At 36.0% G+C, this 21,578-nt stretch overlaps 1 protein-coding gene across 1 annotated transcript in view; it reads right to left on the bottom strand.

Annotated features, from left to right (window-relative positions):
- Window positions 1–5,636: 5,636 nt before the first annotated feature.
- The window catches only part of LOC135087932 (phosphatidylserine synthase), a 40,738-nt gene continuing 24,796 nt past the window's right edge, over window positions 5,637–21,578 (bottom strand). Inside the window, exon 7 of the mRNA XM_063982791.1 lies at window positions 5,637–5,744. The gene's annotated coding sequence lies outside the window, so the exon portion shown is untranslated. The remainder of the gene's footprint in view (window positions 5,745–21,578) is intronic.

Below are 21,578 nucleotides of genomic sequence, written 5' to 3'. Positions count from 1 at the left end.
AAAATTAAATGCGTGAACAGCGATTTATGTAGCCAGAAGCAACTGTCGGTGCGGTCAAAAACCATGCTTTGGAGGTGCCTCAAGCTGAGTGGAAAAATTGCTATGAAAAGTATTTCGAACACATTAAAAATTACATAAATCATGAAAGACAATACCAATAAACGCAATCAATACAATTTTAATAATAAACTACTTTGTTTTCATAGTTAGGCTCACAACTTAAATAGTGTCCCACGTACCAAGAAACTACTTACCTAGTTGGAATGATATTCCAAGAGCCATTTGGTAAAATAATGCAAAGGAATTTGATAACATTTAAAAAATCACAAGATTTAGAATAACTAAAACCGTTAACTATCGGCCAAACATAATTTACATAGAATCAAATCTGTTACATTTTGAGCTCCTCTATCTCGTCTTGATGGGAATACGTCGAGTTATCAGTAAACCTGTATTAATATAATACCTACCTAACTAATAATATGGAGTAAACTTAACAATCTACAAAATACTTCTGGCAGATTTAGGCTTTAAATTAACTAGTCTCATGAAAATTATCATTAATGAATGAATCACTAATTTTAAACAATGAGTCAAATCTTTAAACGATCTAATTTTAAATTTTACCATAATGGTGGTCAGTTATCATCAGGAACACAATTTTAAAAGAGAGAAAATAATAATTTGTTTCTAACTTACTATAAAGATTACGGTGTAAGACGAAAATGTTTCAGTGAGTCTAGGCCATGAAGCTAAAGATAAAATGGAGGCCACACTTCGAATACCTACTTGAAGCATAACCTATGTATTACTATCTCGCTCTCTGTGGGCAGGCTCCCTCTTTCTAAGTAGGGTAACCTTTTATTTCTTTTTCTCAGGACGTCAAAGACTGATAGTTGTTTCAGTTCCAGTGAAGTTTCAGTTCCTTCTGAGGCACATCCGGGCTTACAAATTTAATTAATAGTTTTCATAGTGTGTCAACATTAGGAAAAAATTGTGTCCGAACTTACATCGTCCCAACACACCTTACCAAATGACTGGACTATAAATAAAACATTTAAATTTTTTAGCACGCACACCCAGTGATCTTTAAAATAAACAGCTTACCTTTACCTACCAACTAAGTATAGCGACTAGATAATAAAAGATTATTTTAACGCTAAGTTACGCCCGTTTCCCATATTCAATCCTTGTCCAAATCCGGATTACAACTGTCAAATTTAATTTAGTTTTAGATGATTATCAAATATCGATACCTCTGGGCTCAAAGGTCGTAAAGGACAAAATACCGAAAATGAGTTATTTATACAGTTTTACTCAGAATTTAATTCTCTATCGATCTGTATATTTAGTTTGTCGAAATTCCCAAAAAAAGTGCCTTTACGACCCATCATATTTGATAAGCTAAACAGAATTCATCGTGAAAATTGGGATGTAAATACCATTTGATTTTTTAGTACAGTTATCATGGTAGTAAAGAACAAGTAAACACAAATTTTTGGGCGTATAATGTACATGTAGTATATCTATTGTCCTATACAACCTTACATTTTCATACCCAAGTCTAAGTAATTTGTCCTTTACGCCCTTAGATTATCTAAACAAATATTTTAAAAATCTACACAGTGAGGATATTAAAATAACTGTGAAGGTAAATTTTATAGACGTTTCTTATAGTATTTAAGTATGTGCGTTTGGAACAAACGAAAGAACCTAAAAAATCATCAAAAATATACAACAAAACTATTTTAGAGTGTAAAATTTATGTGATTTGTCCATATAAAATGATGAAATCTACCAACATCGTGTAAAGTAATGTTGCTTTTTATTATTTCTCATATGAAGAAACTAGGTATTTGTCAGGTAAAAGATAATTATTAAAACATGATTTAAGAAAATAAAAACATGCTTTAAAATAACGTATTACCTAATTATGTTAGGATAGTCATAATAAAAATTGAAAAAATGAAAAAGCTAGATTTATTAAAATATTATAAGAGAAAAAAAAAGTCACCTTACTGTAGTACCTTAGGTGTCATTATTTTGTATGCACAAATCACACAAATACTACACTTTACAATTATTTTTAATGATTTCCTAGTAATTTTGACTAACGCCCTTGGTCAAAACCACTTTTGAGTTTTGACTGTTACAATAATTATAATAAATTAGTATAGTTTCTAAAGTTATTTGGATCAGCTAATAAAGAATAACTAGTAGGAAAAATATTTACACAACATGGGAAAATATATGTTGAGACTTAATCTACTAAAAAGCGTGAATGTAGTTTTTTTCGAAGTTATATTATTTTTATATTAAAAATAATTGGCTTTTAAAAACGGTATTATGTAGGAGTAAAGTAAGTGGATGTACCTACTTTACTGGAATGAAAACCTTCCTACTTGTAATCTTACTTACCTAACTTTTCTACTTTTATACCAAGTACAATGACATAATTTTAAGCTACTATGAATTAATAATGTTTAATTTATTTAGAATTTAGAATTCTATTCTATTTGCATTATCATAAGGTCAACTGATGGACAGACTGCCCTATGGAATTAAGTCCGCTATTTGTAACTTTTCGAAACAATAATAATGATTAAATAAAAAAATTAAATTAAATTGGTTTCGATTTTTCCTATAAAGTAGATATTTATGAAGTTTCATTTAAAAGCGTCATAATATTTATTTTCTAAATTCGCTTTTATATCGGAAATAGTTTCTTCTAGTTCGAAGATATCAAAACTTCTACTAATAGTTTCATAAATTGTGTGCATTAAATTATGAAGCTACGGAAAATCATTTTATTTCATTTAAAAGACCATAATTCATTAAAAATATGTGAAGGAATGGTATATTACATATGAAATACCATAAAATATTAATTATTTAAGCTAAATCATCAATTTACCCTTTCATAATACCTTACCTGGGTGTCCCGTTACGACCCATGAAAACCTACAAAACTATGTAAATTGTCATTTATTACCTTAGTTTTGTAGTTTTGTCAAATAAAAATAGACTTACGTCCTGAGTAACTTGCCTAGGACGAATATTTGAGGGGCGTAAAGGTCTTTTTATTGTAATTTTGAGGGCGTAAAGGAAATCTATCTCAGTAAATAAAGCTCTAGTCCAGTTTTTCAATACCTCTTCAGAAAATGCTGTGAATTCTAAGCACTTTCTTCATAAGTCGTAATTTAATAGCACAAAAAACAAAAAAGTTATCGTCGAATAAAAAAATAAAAAAACGTTTTTTGCTTCTCCTGAAAAGTCGTACTTTGTCCTTTACGACCTTTGAGCCCAGAGGTATCGATATGTTACAGGAAATGTATGAATTGAGAATGTTAGTAGGTATGCAAAATCACTTGAAACCTTTGTTACAGTTAAGCTTTTACATATACAAATACAATTGTTTTTATTTCATTCAAAAATACCAAGTAGTTATGATTTTATAGGCATTCAAAGTTCGCTTAAATATCGAGTCCCGCCGACGGTCACGTGACCCCGCGTGACGTACTACATTCACAGTGTCCGCTCACTAGACAACGGATATAAACATACTTAAATACATTTTTTTTGTAAATACATACATATTATACATATTAACACCTAGACCCATCACAGAAATTAAAATTGAACCAAACCCAAACTTGATGCGATTGTGTCGTTTTATTGCGAAGTACCTTCCAGCTCCATCATCAGACCCTGATTACTATATAGAATTGAAGTACTCGTTAATACAAAACGAACGAGCCCAAACTCGGTGGAGTTAAGTCATTTTATTATGGAGTTCCTATGGCCACCTTCCAGCTCCATCATCAGATCAGCTCCATGTCATCATAATATTGCATGGTCATCCAAATTACATGTGTATGCGAAATTTCAGCTTAATCGGTTGTCCAGAAGTGGGTCTAATTTCAGCTTGCAAGATTCCACCCATACAAATTTGAGCCAGTCGCTGTATTATGACGTCACGCGCATAAAATGGCGGGCCGCCCGCCGCCCGCACCTTAAAAATTCAATATCTTGGAAACTAATTGACGCATCGAAATAATTCTTTCACGTGTATTTTTATTTTTAACAGAGAATACAGAAAGCTAAAAAACAAAATTAGTGAACATTCTTCATTCTAGGAATACAACTCCTAGGAAATGTATACAGTTCCTAGGAATTTTGTATAATTCCAATATGGTTTTAGGAAATGTATAAAACGAACGCTGCGTGTGAATAAAATAAGTAAAACACGTTTATAAACGAAGAATCAAGAAGTTTTTAAGGGTCTCATTGAGACAATTAAATAACAATCATAAAGGATACAATATCTTTACTAATTCAAGGATCAGAGTTTTTATTAAGGCTCTCATTGAGACAACCCAGTAACAATTATACGGTTTATATTATAAATATCTTGATACTTCTTTCTTGATAAATTAGGAGATGTGTGTTGAGTTTGTATTTAGGCTCTCATTGAGACCCTCCCCTTGCTCCCCTCGCATCGCATGTCCACGAGTATTCATTAAAATCGTAAAAATATTACAATTCAGATTGCTGTTTAGGAAGATATGTATAAATTTCCTAGAAAATGTGTGTAATATAGTTTACATCACACATTTCCGGGGGATTTTTGGAATTCTATACAATTCCTAGGAATTGTATACAATGACGGATTACATACATTTCCTGTAACATATATTTATCCAAAATATTCGATGCATTTACACTTTAATATTGTTTAAATAGTCTTATAAACAATATGAAAATGTAAAAACATCGAAAACCGCAGTTATTTTGACCAAAAACATATTGAAAGACAGTTGACCGACGGATTTGGATTAGGATTGATTAAATAAAACCTTAAAATATACCTACCTATGTAATATAAATGGTACTGCGTCTGTTCAAACAAACAATGGTTACAGTGCAGTGTAAGATTTTATAAGTGTTCGAGATTGGTGTACCTACCTACATAATTGTATTTTTTTTTTTGCACAAACTTAGTAATTTGTCCCGTTAACCTTTCCAGCTAAGCCAATAACTTGTATGTATTAGGAATGGGTTGGGTTCATTGCAACAGGCCAGTGGGGTTTGAACAGCGTCTCTCTCTCGATCTCGAGTCGGCCAGTCCGACATCGACACCGTTTGGCTATTGTCGCCTATTATTAAGCAAAAGGTAAAACAGCACAAACTTTCGCTTTTTTTCATAGATTTTGACACCAACACACAATTTAAAGATTAATTGATTGACAAAAAATGGATCCCATGACACAATTATCTGGAAGAACAATAATTTCAAAAAGTAGGTACAGTCGAGTTCATAAATATATTGGTAAAGCCCAATGTGTCAAAATATTGTAGCGCAGTAGCGGAATCAATAGGTAGGTACTGCGCGCTACCGCAACATGTTAATGAATAATGATTACATTTTATTGATGATTGAGTTTAAGTGCAATATAAATGATCGTTAAAACGCTAACAATATTTTGAAACATTGGCACTGCCAATATTTATGAACTCGACTGTACCTACTTACCACGCTTAAGTGAGCGATGCATGGTGTACTAAATATAGACCATTTGTTGTTATTATTTTCACAAAATTATAATTTAGATAAAATAAGAAAAGAAAAATTCAAGTCATCTATACTAATTTACTAACATCACAAACATCTAATATGTAGCTACATTTTATTTATTTAAATAGATAAAATCTTGGTTGATTAGATGTATTAGTTTTATTCACATCTGAAAAATAAAAAAAGGATTTATTAAAAAATAAGCAACCATTAAGTACTAGAACAAGAAAAGTTTTCTACTTTACAGGCCAGTAGAATTAAACACAAAAATGAATTAAATCGGAAATAATTCCTACTAAAGATTTTAGTGCTTTAATAATGGCTTCATTAGTTGCCCATAAAGACTCTCCTAGGTTTTCGACTTCGACGGAGTTGTGCCTAAGTGGTGGGGGCCCCCGAAAGGGGCGCTTTTTCGGTTTTCCGGTTATACCGCGTAAAGGACTTACCCTATCGAAAAGTGGTCTTCCTGACGGTTAAAGGACATTTAATCCTGCCTTAAATAAGACCAAATTCATATGTTTTGAACAAACCGTTCTCGTGCAAATGTTCGGCATCTCCACGTCCAATGGCTCGTTACCCGCAGGCTTCCAAGTCTTGAAAAGGAGCGCCTCAACCAGTGTAACCCTATCAAGGCTTACGAGCTGGATGCGCCTATCCTTGTTTGTCCCAGCCGTTCCTTAACTGCGGTTGCTGCACCTCTTCCTGGCACTCATCTGAACCACTCTGTGTTACCTACTGTAGCTGCCCCTCTTCTTTGTATCCTCCTGCACGACTACGTTGCCTAGCCGTATGCCTGGTCTAAGGTTCGACGCCAAAAATCAACAACAACAAGTTCATATTAAAACGCTGAAGAGTTTTTTGTTTGTTTGTTTGAACGAGCTAATCTCAAGAATCACTAGTTTGATTGAAATAATTATTTTTGTGTTGAATAGCTCATAAATTGAGGAAGGCTATAGGATATACAGTGTGAGTCACGTTAAAGTGTACATATGAAAATAGATGAAACTAGACCTATTTTTATCGACAAAAAAGAGGCCAAAATTTTTTTTAGATTTTTTTTTAATTTTTTATAGAATTTTTTTTCTTCCAATTACTTATTGTAAGGAAAACGTAATAACTTTTAAACTAAGCGGTATATCCTGATAAAATAAAAACAGTAATAATGCTAAATAACAGGCGATACTAAAAAAATACATAAAATACACAAAAAAGGCCAACAAATAATAAAAAATGATACTTTTTGAAAAAAATCTGCTTTTAAATTCGTGTTTTTTTTGGTTATTTGATAAATTTCTCCAAAAAATGCCCCTATAACCGGTGGTTTTTACTACTTTGTATTATTCTCTATCGTATTACCTTCGTAAAACCAAAAATCGCATGTCTCTATCCCTATCACAACATTTGCAATGATCGTTTGAACTAAGCCTCTCCGGGCGCGCTATTCAACGCTTCGTTAACAACGAAACTGAAAATGGCTCTAGATTTGTAATTTAGATAAAGACAAGTTAAATTTCAAATAAAAACAAAAGATTTCGAAGTAAAATAAGCATTTTAGTTAAAATTAAAATTTTCTCTACCTGCAGCGGAGAATAATGTTGTGGCAGGCCTTTGTTCAAACGCTTATAGCAAATGTTGTGATAGGGATAGAGACATGCGATTTTTGGTTTTACAAAGATAATACGATAGAGAATAATACGAAGTAATAAAAACCACCTGTTATAGGGGCATTTTTTTGAGAAATTCATCAAATAACCAAAAAAACACGAATTTAAAAGCAGATTTTTTTCAAAAAGTATCATTTTTTATTATTTTTGGGCCTTTTTTGTGTATTTATTGTATTTTTTTAGTATTGCCTGTTATTTAGCATTATTACTGTTTTTATTTTATCAGGATATACCGCTTGGTTTAAAAGTTATTACGTTTTCTTTACAATAAGTAATTGGAAGGAAAAAAATTCTATAAAAAATTAAAAAAAAAACTCAAAAATTTTTTGACCTATTTTTTGTCGATAAAAATAGGTCTAGTTTTATCTATTTTCATATGTACACTTTAACGTGACTCACACTGTATACAATCACTCTACGACTAATAGAGGCGAAGCAGTAAAGAAAAATGTTGCAAGCACGGAAAATAGTATTTAAACTATTTTAACGCGTACGAAGTTGATTTTGTGGCGTCGAACCTTGGATCAGGCATATGGCTAAGCAATGCAATCGTACAGGAGGGTACAAGGAAGTGGGACAGCCACATTAGGTAACACAGTCGTTCAGGAGAGTGCCGGAACGGCTGGGACGAACAAGGATAAGCGAATCCAACTCGTGAACCTTGACAGGGATACGCTGGTTAAGGCGACCCTTTACAAGGCTTGGGAGCCTACGGGTGACGAGCTATTGGACGTGGAGAGGGTCATTAATTATACACATATTTTCTACTTTGCCGAACATTTGCACGAGAACGGTTTGTCCAAAACATATGAATTTGGTCTTATTTAATGCAGGATTAAATACCCTTCAACCGTCAGGAAGACCACTTTCGATAGGGTAAGTCCTTTACACGGTATAACCGGAAAACCTAAAAAGCGCCCCTTTCGGGGGGCCCCCACTACTTAAGCACAACTCCGTCGAAGTCGAAAACCTAGGAGAGTCTTAATGGGCAACCAATGAAGCCATTAAAGCAATAAAATCTTTTGTAGGAATTATTTCCGATTTAAAATCTAATTCTACTGGCCTATTATCAATTTAAAATAATTGAAGTAGAAAATTAATCAATGGACCGGTAAGTAAAGGGTGTTTTAGAGGTATACAACTTTAATAAAATACTTAAATATATTTTATTGACATGGTATTGGTTTTATTTAAATGATATTCTTATGACATTTGTGCTTCAAAATGATTTCTGGCCTAAGGGGACCACGGTTGGCTTAAATGTGGCGTAATCGGAATATCCAATTTTCAATCACTTTCTCGAGCAATTATGGCCTTACATTTTGACAATAAAGCGACGAATGTTGGTATTGAAGTCCGTAGTTTATCTACGAAGAAGTGTGACTTCACATATCCCCAGATAAAATAAATCCATATGACCTGAATGTTTTTTTTTTTTTTTTTTTTTTATGTGATAGGAGGCAAACGAGCAAACGGATCACCTGATGGTAAGTGATTACCGTCGCCCATAGACACCCGCAGACCCAGGGGCGTTACAGGTGCGTTGCCGGCCTTTAAGGTAAAGATACGCTCTCCTCTTGAAAGCTTGCAGGTCGTATCCGTCCGGAAACACCGCAGACGACAGTCCATTCCACAGTTTGGTTGTACGGGGCAGAAAGTTTCTAGAGAAACGATGTCTCCAACTTCCTCATTGGCCCTAGAGCAATTCCAAGTATACCATCAATAAAAGCCTAATTAGAGTCATCAAACCTCTCAGTCATTCAATTAGAGCCATTAGAACTTCATAACTATGAGTTGTTTTCTATGTGTAAGCTGAGGACACGTGTCTCCAGCTGACACATCTGTATCTTCGTAAATATTTATGCTACGATAATGTATTATACCTCAAAAATTACAGTCGAATCCAAATAGTAGGCTTTCCACTTTTCAAGACTTTAGCTCAAATACTGTTAAAACCACGATCAAAAAACTATGTGCGAGCTGGAGTACCGTGTCTCCAGCTTACACATCTGTATCTTCGTAAATATTTAAGCTACATCAATGTTTTATATCTCATAAATTAAAGTCGAATAAAAAAACCCGACTTCAATTCTTTCAAAGCTTTATTTCGAACCGTTTTCGAACTACGAACCGATACGTATGTGTAAGCTGGTGACACGTAACACACGGTGGATTATTAAAACCGTATAAGTTAGAGTTGCGTTTTAAAGATCAAATAATTCGTTATAATTAAAGTACACACGAGACATAATTTCAAATCTCTAGGCCTCTTAGTTTCAGAATTAAAAGCCAAAAACTATTTTCCCGCCAAATAATTCAAATAATATGGGTCGACTGCGACGTTGCCGTTCCGTGCGTCCACTAGAGCAGTCGAATTTGAACCTAAAAACTAGTACTGTTTGAATCATTTTTATTTGTAGTTTAAATCATTTAATTTCGATTATAAGAATTTTAGACTAGGAGCCGGCTGATTTCTGTATTGAGTACTTAATAACCTATATTTTATTAATAAGAAAAAGCTAGGTAAAACAAAATTATATTTTAATATACAAGTATAATAACGAACTTGTTTCCAAAGACTCAAATATTTGTGGCGTTTCTAAACGCAACCACTTTAATTTTTATTTAAATACCGTGAAGTCCCACGATTCTGCCACGTCAAGTGGCAAAAATGGGCAACAACTATACAGGTTGGAAACGTTAAGTGATCTCACTCGATTATTTCTTAACTATACCAAATATTAAAAAACTGGTTACTGATCCTGAAAGTGCTTAATGAGCTCTTTCAAACGGTACCAATAATAAGTTACAGAATAAACTGGATCTATCTGAAAATTCAATGTTTCCAGCTTCCATACTAAATGTATGCCAGACACACAATATTAGAAGTGTAATTTTTTTAATTTAATAATAAATACTTAAAATAAACTCGTAAATTGTATTCTTATTTTAAATTATTAATGAAAAACATTGGTTTTAGGCTTTACTTGCTATAATATTGTCAAGAGATGAGTGTCATGACTGTGGTAGTACTAAATGTATGGAAGAAGGAAACATTGAATTTTTGGTTAGATCCAGTTTATTCTGTAACCTATTATTGATACTTGTTGGATACCTATTATTGGATAGAGCTTGTGAAGCACTTTTAGAATCAGTAATCAGTTTTACGATATCATTCGCACCCTTAATAATATAAGGGCACAACTCAAAATTTTTGGTTTTTTACTTTTTGTACTAGAGAGGCATATTTTCGTCAGTTCTACAAGATGGCTTTCACAGAAATCGAAAACAATGATCAGATTAAAGAGTTCTACATTTTGTGCCCCTTCCATACTTTCATCTATCTTCCCGCTAGAAGGGCTGAATCAGAGACATGCCGATATTTGTCGAATCCGGCCCCTGCGACTGTGGTCCAATTTGGAGTTGTGCCTTTGTGTGACAAACTTTTAAGTAAGTGTTAGTGAGCTAAGTCTAATTAATTCCATATATTTCTAATAATATGTTACATTTTCATTTTTATTACATTGATAAAGTCCCGTTAATCATAGAAAATTATAAAATATAACTTTATCTTTAGTTAGGCGGACCATGGATGTGTGTTTGTAGTTAAATTTATAACTCTCCTATAAAAGTAATTTGCTTCTTGGTATTAATTTTCATACCTATTGGTTGATTAGGAGCCTCTAAAATGTTTTATCGCGATGCTAAGAAATAAAGCGGTGGTTATGAAATACTTCCCGACAAATAAACTAATGATTTATAAAATAAGAGACTTACCTACGTGTTAAGGCTATTAACGTTCGCTCGGGGCTTGGCTTTTTTCTTTGTTTATTTCATGAATAAACGCACTAGTCAGCCAAAGGGTGAATTACTTTAATATGTTAGTGTTATAATTTATAATTATATTCTTTAATTTATTACGGTCACATAAATTGATGATAATTAATCACTCAGATTCTGAGGACTGAGGATACATCGAATTTATTTTAAAATTATCTTTTCACGTATTAAGTTACTACAATTTTACTGATCAGCTATTAGACCTTGAAATTTTCAGTTTGTCTAAATTTAAGTTCTAAAGTGCATTTTGTCTTAAAAATGTGAGTTCGTAATGTTATCTTGTGTTAACACCAGTTTTTATTAATATGTGGCAAATATTGTACACAAAAGCAAAGAAAAAAGATCACGGAGTTTGTGATAACAAACCAAGCATACTCTGGGATAAAAATTGTACAAAATAATAAATATTGGGTGTCCAATATCGTCGTAAACCTTGTGTACCTAGACTCTTTGCAATACTGAAGTCAAGCAGGACGTAAAGGGCTTCTATTTGGAGGGCCAAAGATAATTATGTATTGAGCTTTCTAATCACTAAAATGATCAAAAGCAAAATGATGATGAGTACGGAAAAATTAAAAGCAGCTATCTTCGATGGACTGCAAATCCGTGCTCTTATAAAAGACTGTATTTGTAAACCATATAACACAAATTGAATCTGAAGCATGGCTAAGGTGCTTTAGTAGTAAAATATTTTTTGGGGAATTTTAGAACACCAGAATAGATATTCTTGTGTTCAAAATTGGTTGCTAAAATCCTTAAAAAATTACACATGCCAATTTGAGTATTAAATTGTATTTTTTACAATAGCCATTTGAACTGATTCCCACATAATGTGGGTGATTATAGTAAGGGACAAGGAGAACGGTTCCTTCCACCAGGACATCAGGATAGTGGAAAAAAGATACCAAGGTACTGGCTGTTGGACTTTAATAAGTGATTATCCTAAACAAATCCATAACAGAAAACCTTACAGAAAAAGTTATTGTAGGTTTTTTCTTTATTTGATAAAAAGCATATTTTTTATAGGGTAAGAGACCCTATCTATCTAAGTAAAAATATTTTGAATGCATAAAATTAGTATTTTCATGTCGGTTTTCTCAGAGAAATAGCTAATAGTCTTTATTTTAATCTAATTCGACATATCTAATAATTTTCTAGTATTCAGCACCCTACTCTTATACTGAATTGGCTATAAGCTACTATACCGCACAATAACTGTCCCCAATGTTATTGGGCGTAAATCAATATAAAAATCGAATAATACACTTATTTTTAAATATTAGAGAGCAATATTAGGGAATATTCCATATAAAACAATTCAGCCTAAGGATTAGATGGGCACAAGTACAAGTAATACCCAAAATCACAACAACAGAAATAGTAAAATAAAGGCCTAACTTTGAAATATTTTTTTAAACAATTTTTTTACATACTCATAATCATTATTTTCAAAAATGTCTCATGTAAAATTATATAACAGATACCAGTGATGAAGTATGCTTAATTTGAAAGTTGTAGCTGATAAAATAAAGATTTTAGAGCCAATTATGTAAAAAACCGCGATCCGCCGATTGGTTTTTTGGCTTTTCCCAAAAAACTGAATTTTGGAGTTGTGCCCATTCATTATTAAGGGTGCGATATGTAGTTTTTAAAATAATGTGACTACCAAATGTATGGAAGCTGGAAACATTGAAGTTTCGGATAGATCCAGTTTATTCTGTAACCTATTATTAATACCGTTTGATAGAGCTCATGAAGCACTTTCAGGACCAATAACTAGTTTATTGATATCTTGTATAGTTTAGAAATAATCGAGTGAGATCACTTATCGTTTCCACCCTGTATTTTGCTCTATGGTTACAAACAGATTTTGCATGACATTGACAGATATGTCAAAATCCACCAATCACGCAGCATTTGGACCTCGCGTCTACGTATTGCCATCTGGCGGATTTTCCAATCGCGAAAGCCCTCATTGAATTCTTCTTTTGTTGAAAAAAAAAAAAATTAACAACATTAACATCACAAATCACAATCACTACTAAGACATCACAAAATAGACGAAACACAGCATTTGCACAGAATTGGCCGTAAGGATCTATATCCATAGCCGTAAAACTTGTATTAAAAAAAAAGATGACAGTTGACTGCAATATTGAGAAACAGTCAGTGTTGCCAGAAGGTTACTTTTGTAACCTTTTAGCTGATTTTTGAACTGCTTTGGTTTACTTTTAGGTTACACTAATGAAAAGGTTACTTTTAGGTGATTTAGTTAGTAAAATATGATTTATCTGTGGTAATTAAATAGATTAATTAGATTTACGAATCTCTGATGGATGAGTGATACCCGACCCGAGGTTTCCGCCAACTGGGACCGCAATCAACTAGGACCGCAATCAACTAGGACCGCGGTCCCAATCGCCAGATCAGTAAAAATTTAATACTTTTCTGGGACCATTCATAAAGGACAATGACCAAAAATGTATGGAGTGTGGTCCAAATGTCAACCACCACCTATGTAGTAAAATAGTCTACTAAATACTGATTCATTATAACCAAACCGCAATCAAAAATATGCTGTCAGTAAAAAGTTATGACTGAATGAAAAGTCATGTTTTTACCTTTTCATCTGAAAATTAATGTTCTTGATATCATTCTATCCATCGCACATTTCGGATTAATCTACGCATATTATGTCATGTCGCTTAGTGTGCCGTGTTAGATTCTCGCTAAAAGAAAAAAAAAACTCAGAAGAAAGACAACAATATTGGAATTATGGTCGGGTGGTCGCTGCTCCGCCCCTATTGGTTGTAGGGTGATGTTATATAACCTAAAACCATCCTTGATAAATGGGCTATCCATAACAAAAAGAATTTTTCAAATCGGACCAGTAGTTCCTGAGATTAGCGCGTAAACTACTACAATTTTTCATACAGTCATAACTTTTTACTGACAGTTTATTTATTTTTCGTCCCATACTGAAAGTTAATCTCTATTTAATGGACCATAAGCCAATATAGGTCTCATTAGTGGTGGACATTTGGACCACTTTTGGTCATTGTCCTTTTAGTACGATACCGATTTTGGCTTGAATAATATATTTTTTTAAGTTATCTATGAGTGAACCTAGTCGCTGGAAGAAAAATATTTAATTTTTATCGATCCAGCGACTGGGACCACTGTCCCAGTTAATTGCGGTCCCAGTAGCCGGAATCTACGGCCCGATCGCGAACGTCTTTGCTTTCGCTTCGCGAAGCCCACACTCGGCCTCGTCGGCACGCGCACCGACGATCGCCAAACTGCTAGAGTACCTTCTGTACTCGCCACTCTGCCCGGTGAAGCTGGAAAAGCTCCTCCAGCTATCAGCGCGCGTCCCTTCAAAAAAAAAAAAAAAGCCGGAAACCTCCCCGACCCGACCGTGGATCACCAGTATTCTACTACACAGTAAAGTATACCTACCTAGGTTATTAAAAGTTGATCGATCTGTGATAAATAATTTACCTGATTAATTAGTTTTATGAAGTAGGAATTTTATTTCATTAGTGATACCCGACAAGAACGTAGATCATCGGATTTCTAGTATAGTGTATCTACCTTAATTATTAAAAATGTTAATTGATCTGTGATAATAATCAAGCTGAATAAAAACGTTTTTGATTGTTATTTTAGTATTTCATTCTAGCTATTATATTTCCAAGAATAACCTGGTTTTGCCATGTCTGAATACAGTTTTTTTTTTCGGTTTCGGTAAAACCGGTTTTGTGACCCCCTAAATCCCACCCTTACGTTCATATAAAAAGAATGTGCGTAATCTATACGTACATAAGGCACCTAAAATAATAGAGAGGAAAGAATTGATTGTATTGAACAATGAACCGTCTCAGCTATAAAAGACCCACTAAACTGAACTGTCCCACCAAACACATTGATAGGGGGCGCCACCATTGTTCACCTGTACAAGGTTTCCCAAAAAGTACTGTCAAGCCGAAGCCCAGAGGTAGAGTATCACTAGGGCTACCCGAATACTCGATTTTTTCAAGTTATTTATAATTTTCAGATGATATGATAATGCACAATGCCGGCAAAATGACCGGACCGGATAAATGTGAACGAGTTGCGGCCCACCCCGCCGCGCCCGTGCTCCCCGCCCCGCCCCGCCCGTGCTCCCCGCACTTCATTCGGCTCGGATTTCGGATCCGGTGATCCGGTGTAATGTGAACTCCCTTGTCCGGTGTTCGGTTTCCGGCAGAAATGCCGGTCCGGCATAGTGGGAACCCGGCCTTAAACGTTGCCAGGGCCAGGGGTCGTCGGGGTTGGTAGCCTGTCAGTACCCGGTGATTCTTAGCACCCCTCGCCCAACCGTTACCGCTACTGTGGCCCGGGATAGTGGGGCCGCCGGGGACTAGGGGCCGTGCCTTTTTGTTCCTAACCATACAGGGGGGGGATTTTGCCTTGAATCGCCACGCTTGACAGGCGGGTTGGCGACCGCAGTTTTTTGTGAGGTTTCGCAGACGCAGCTGCCCGTCCGGTGCTGCAAGGTGCTGCAATTTTGTCGCCTCTTACGACACGCCTCCTGTTGGCGGTGGGGAAGAGTATCCTTTATTTCATAATAACATAGGATTACTCCAGAACAACGCTTGTAAATTGTGTAAAAAAATTTTTTCAAAGTCATGGTTCAGATCGCCATACAAACGTCCATATTACGGCCGATTTAATGTAACTATTTATTTCTTAGTTGAATGATATTGTAGGGTAGGTATGTGGCAGAGCTATGGTTTCAACAAGATGGAGTAATCATCATTCATCCAACTGGCACGGGACACCTTCAATTTATTGCGGGAAACATTCGATGAGCGCATAATGTAACGTCACAGAATCTCTCAGATCTCACGCATATGGAACCTGAATGTCTCCAACTTCCTCATTGGCCCTAGAGCAATTCCAAGTATACCATCAATAAAAGCCTAATTAGAGTCATCAAACCTCTCAGTCATTCAATTAGAGCCATTAGAACTTCATAACTATGAGTTGTTTTCTATGTGTAAGCTGAGGACACGTGTCTCCAGCTGACACATCTGTATCTTCGTAAATATTTATGCTACGATAATGTATTATACCTCAAAAATTACAGTCGAATCCAAATAGTAGGCTTTCCACTTTTCAAGACTTTAGCTCAAATACTGTTAAAACCACGATCAAAAAACTATGTGCGAGCTGGATATGATAATGATGAAAATCTTTATCATATTTCAAAAACTGGGATAAAATCTATCCTACGTCCTTTCCCGGGACTCAACCATCTCTATGCCAAATTTCATCAAAATCGGTTCAGTGGTTTAGGCGTGAAAGCAAGACAAAGTTACTTTCACATTTATAATATTAGTATAGATGCAATGTTTTTGCCTCGATTAAATAAAACATTGTGATCAAAATAAAAACTTATTATCAAAATATTTTATAGGTTATTAGGTACTCAATACAGAAATCAGCCGGCTCCTAGTCTAAAATTCTTATAATCGAAATTAAATGATTTAAACTACAAATAAAAATGATTCAAACAGTACTAGTTTTTAGGTTCAAATTCGACTGCTCTAGTGGACGCACGGAACGGCAACGTCGCAGTCGACCCATATTATTTGAATTATTTGGCGGGAAAATAGTTTTTGGCTTTTAATTCTGAAACTAAGAGGCCTAGAGATTTGAAATTATGTCTCGTGTGTACTTTAATTATAACGAATTATTTGATCTTTAAAACGCAACTCTAACTTATACGGTTTTAATAATCCACCGTGTGTTACGTGTCACCAGCTTACACATACGTATCGGTTCGTAGTTCGAAAACGGTTCGAAATAAAGCTTTGAAAGAATTGAAGTCGGGATTTTTTATTCGACTTTAATTTATGAGATATAAAACATTGATGTAGCTTAAATATTTACGAAGATACAGATGTGTAAGCTGGAGACACGGTACTCCAGCTCGCACATAGTTTTTTGATCGTGGTTTTAACAGTATTTGAGCTAAAGTCTTGAAAAGTGGAAAGCCTACTATTTGGATTCGACTGTAATTTTTGAGGTATAATACATTATCGTAGCATAAATATTTACGAAGATACAGATGTGTCAGCTGGAGACACGTGTCCTCAGCTTACACATAGAAAACAACTCATAGTTATGAAGTTCTAATGGCTCTAATTGAATGACTGAGAGGTTTGATGACTCTAATTAGGCTTTTATTGATGGTATACTTGGAATTGCTCTAGGGCCAATGAGGAAGTTGGAGACATTCAGGTTCCATATGCGTGAGATCTGAGAGATTCTGTGACGTTACATTATGCGCTCATCGAATGTTTCCCGCAATAAATTGAAGGTGTCCCGTGCCAGTTGGATGAATGATGATTACTCCATCTTGTTGAAACCATAGCTCTGCCACATACCTACCCTACAATATCATTCAACTAAGAAATAAATAGTTACATTAAATCGGCCGTAATATGGACGTTTGTATGGCGATCTGAACCATGACTTTGAAAAAATTTTTTTACACAATTTACAAGCGTTGTTCTGGAGTAATCCTATGTTATTATGAAATAAAGGATACTCTTCCCCACCGCCAACAGGAGGCGTGTCGTAAGAGGCGACAAAATTGCAGCACCTTGCAGCACCGGACGGGCAGCTGCGTCTGCGAAACCTCACAAAAAACTGCGGTCGCCAACCCGCCTGTCAAGCGTGGCGATTCAAGGCAAAATCCCCCCCTGTATGGTTAGGAACAAAAAGGCACGGCCCCTAGTCCCCGGCGGCCCCACTATCCCGGGCCACAGTAGCGGTAACGGTTGGGCGAGGGGTGCTAAGAATCACCGGGTACTGACAGGCTACCAACCCCGACGACCCCTGGCCCTGGCAACGTTTAAGGCCGGGTTCCCACTATGCCGGACCGGCATTTCTGCCGGAAACCGAACACCGGACAAGGGAGTTCACATTACACCGGATCACCGGATCCGAAATCCGAGCCGAATGAAGTGCGGGGAGCACGGGCGGGGCGGGGCGGGGAGCACGGGCGCGGCGGGGTGGGCCGCAACTCGTTCACATTTATCCGGTCCGGTCATTTTGCCGGCATTGTGTAGCGACAAAACGCTCGGTAAAAATGCCGGGCTCGGCGAAAAAGCCGGATCCGGGATAATGTGAACAGCTTCATACAATTTGTACCGCCGCTAGGTAGGTCAGTGGGAACCCGGCCTAACACTTGCACGCTGCGGACTGACGTGAGGCTCGCCGAACTCGAGGAAGAACAGTAGGTCTAAGATGCGCGCCGTGATTACTTTTATCAACGTTAAAATGTATGAGCAATTACGGTAAAATGGCGTGATAACCGCATATCGCGGCGCGCATCTTAGGCCTACTGAGCAGGTTGCGGTGGGATATCGTGGGATTATGTGAAGTCCGAAGAGAAGGGGAGGACACCATAATCCTGAAATCTGGAAACCTGCTCTATTTCCGGGAGGGCGACCAGCAGTCCCAAGGTGGTGTCGGGTTTATCGTCCACAAGTCCCTTGTCAACAACGTGGTCCAGATCGAGAGTGTTTCGGCGAGGGTAGTGTACCTTATACTCAGAATCACCAAACGGTATTGGCTGAAGGTCATACAGGTATACGCACCGACCACGGAACACCCCGACGACGAAGTGGAGACTATGCATGAAGATATTTCCAGAGCCATACATAGCTCCCGGTCCCATTTTACCGTTGTGATGGGGGACTTCAACGCGAAGCTGGGTAAACGAAGCGAATGAGCTGAAAGTGGGGCAATTTGGGTATGGAGAGAGGAACGCACGTGGCCAGCTGCTGGCTGGCTTTGTGGAGAGGGAGGAACTCCTTCTTCAGGAAGTCAAAACAGCGAAAGTGGACATGGCTGCATGTCCAATGGCGCTATAAAAAATGAGATCGACTTCATCTTGTCGACGAAGAAGCATATTTTCAATGATGTCTCTGTGATGAACTCAGTCAAAACAGGAAGTGATCACCGAATGATAAGAGGCACATTAAATATCAGATCCAAGCTCGAGAAGCGTCGACTGATGAAGGCTACGCTCCGCGCAGCGCCCATCCAACTCCAAACCCCCGAAAGCTTTCAGCTCGAGTTGCAAAATCATTTTGAATGAAAAAATGTGGACGAATACAATGACAGGTTCGTGGAAATTGTCCCAAGTTCTGTGAAACCCGTCGCACTGTGGTCAATTTTCAAACTTTAGCGGTAGAAAATTCAACTTTATCAATGTGAAGGTAATCCGAAAAATAAACGATATTTCTATTTTAGGGTTAGTTGTTTACATTATAAAGAAATATCATCGGTGTACTCTTATCGGTTCCTAAGATTCATTAATTTAAAGTTAATAATCTGTGTATTGTAGTATTTCTATTTTAAGATAGACGGATTTGTGCGAGTTTTCTTTTGTTATTTGCTAAATACCTATCCTATAGTGAGTTTAGTAAAAAAGTACATTCTATTTTCATATTGACAATTTAAAATCTGGCAGATTTTCATATCATAAATAAATAGGGAATTTGACTACCGTTTTTAAACATATTTATGGGTAAAAAGGAACATACGTTTTTAGGAACTAATTAGAAATAAAAACTTTTTTTATTTGGTCATAGGCTGAAGTGTTACCTATTCAAAATATCAGTTTTATTTGCGGAAATTTCATTGGATTTTTTCTATTTTTTAGGCAATGGAAGTGCTATCAAAAACAAGGAATTATTTGAATTATTATCAAAAAATCCTCCGATGAAGCCGATGTCCAAAAATAGCAAAGATTTATTGTTCAACTTTATTTTAGACTCTATTAGTATCGGAGTATCAGAATTAAACATAACAAACCAAAAAAAAAAAAATTATAAATGCAATTCATAATTTTTGTACAATTACTTCAAGATTGTGGCTGAAATCAGCTCAAAACAGTAAAAAATTTCGAAATATCACCTTCACATGCCTTCATAGGATTTTATGAGTGTCTATATTTCGTAAAAATATAAACCTTCCTACTAATATTATAAATGCGAAAGTTTGGATGTCTGGATGTTTGTTGCTCTTTCACGCAAAAACTACTGAACGGATTTTGATGAAACTTTACAGTATTATTGTTTATAACCCAGAATAACATATAGGCTATAATTTATGAAGATCTGTGACAAACTAAATTACACGGGTGAAGCCGCGGGCAAAAGCTAGTGAGAAATAAACAAGCTCGTGGCGAAATAAACAAGAAAATTGTAGCAGAAAGAAAAGTAGGTACATTCAAACTCAATTCAAGGAGCAACTTGGTTTGCTAGTTGATGTTCCTAAGCCTGGGTTCGGGAACAGCAATGATGGCAATACTGCTAGATGCTTCTTTGCTAATCCGGGTAAGTATATCGTCAAATATTACCGGAATTGATAGAGATCTAATTGAGAGGTTCGGTATCATCTTAAAAAACGCTTAACTCTGGTTACAAAATAAATAGCGTCAAATTCGGAGAATATGCTAAAGAAACTGCTATGAAATATGTTGATCTTTATATGACACCAACCGTTCATAAAGTTTTAGTACACGGCAAAGAAATCATAGACAATTTCATACTACCAATCGGCAAGCTCGGAGTAGACGCGCAAGAAAGTCGCCATAAAGACACCAGAAAAATGACCAGAAAACTAAACAATGAAGATCTCATTAAAATACTGCTTCTATCTTCAGATCCCATCATGTCTAATATGAGATCTATAACCGTAAATAATAAGAACACCTTGTCAGCTGAAGTTCTAAATTTGTTACAAGAACCAGAAGTCGTAATCATTGAGCGATGACTTTCACATACCTAAATTATATATAAAATAAAAGTATTTAACGTTTAAGCATGATATTCTATATAATATAATTAAGTACCCCTAAATTCTTAAAATTGACCACTGTGCGTCGTTCAAAAGGAACCAAAAAGATCTCTGACCTCACCAATAAACTTATGGAAGAGAGACGAAACTTGGTTCTGCAGTCCTCTGAAGATGCTGCTCAGTATCGGCGTCTTAACAGACAGATCTCCAAGACTTTGACTCGCGACCTACAGATCGTATTAAAGAGGCGATTGAGCGTAAAAAGGGCTCTAAAGTGTTCGCAAGGGATCTGTCTGTTGGCCAAAGCCATCTCGTCGGGGCCTGAGTTATTGGAAGAGGTTGAGAAGTTTTACGGACAACTATACACGAGTGTACGTACACCTGTCACAAATCTAGCCGAAGATCCAAGAGCTAGATTGACCCGACACTATACCGAAGATAACTGGATGCGGGCAGCGCAGGACCGTGCATTGTGGAAAACCTTGGAGGAGGCCTTTGTCCAGCAGTGGACGTCATTTGGCTGAAACGAACGAACGAACGATACCGAAGATATCCCGGACGTCAGTCTGTACAAGATTAGAATGGCTCCCAAACAGCTGAAAAACAACAAGGCACCGGGTGATGATGGAATCACGGCT

Source organism: Ostrinia nubilalis, chromosome 3 (genome assembly GCF_963855985.1).
Source record: "Ostrinia nubilalis chromosome 3, ilOstNubi1.1, whole genome shotgun sequence".
NCBI lineage: Eukaryota > Metazoa > Arthropoda > Insecta > Lepidoptera > Crambidae > Ostrinia > Ostrinia nubilalis.
Note: the sequence above shows the minus strand (reverse complement) of the source record. Positions and strands in the feature narration are given on the sequence as shown.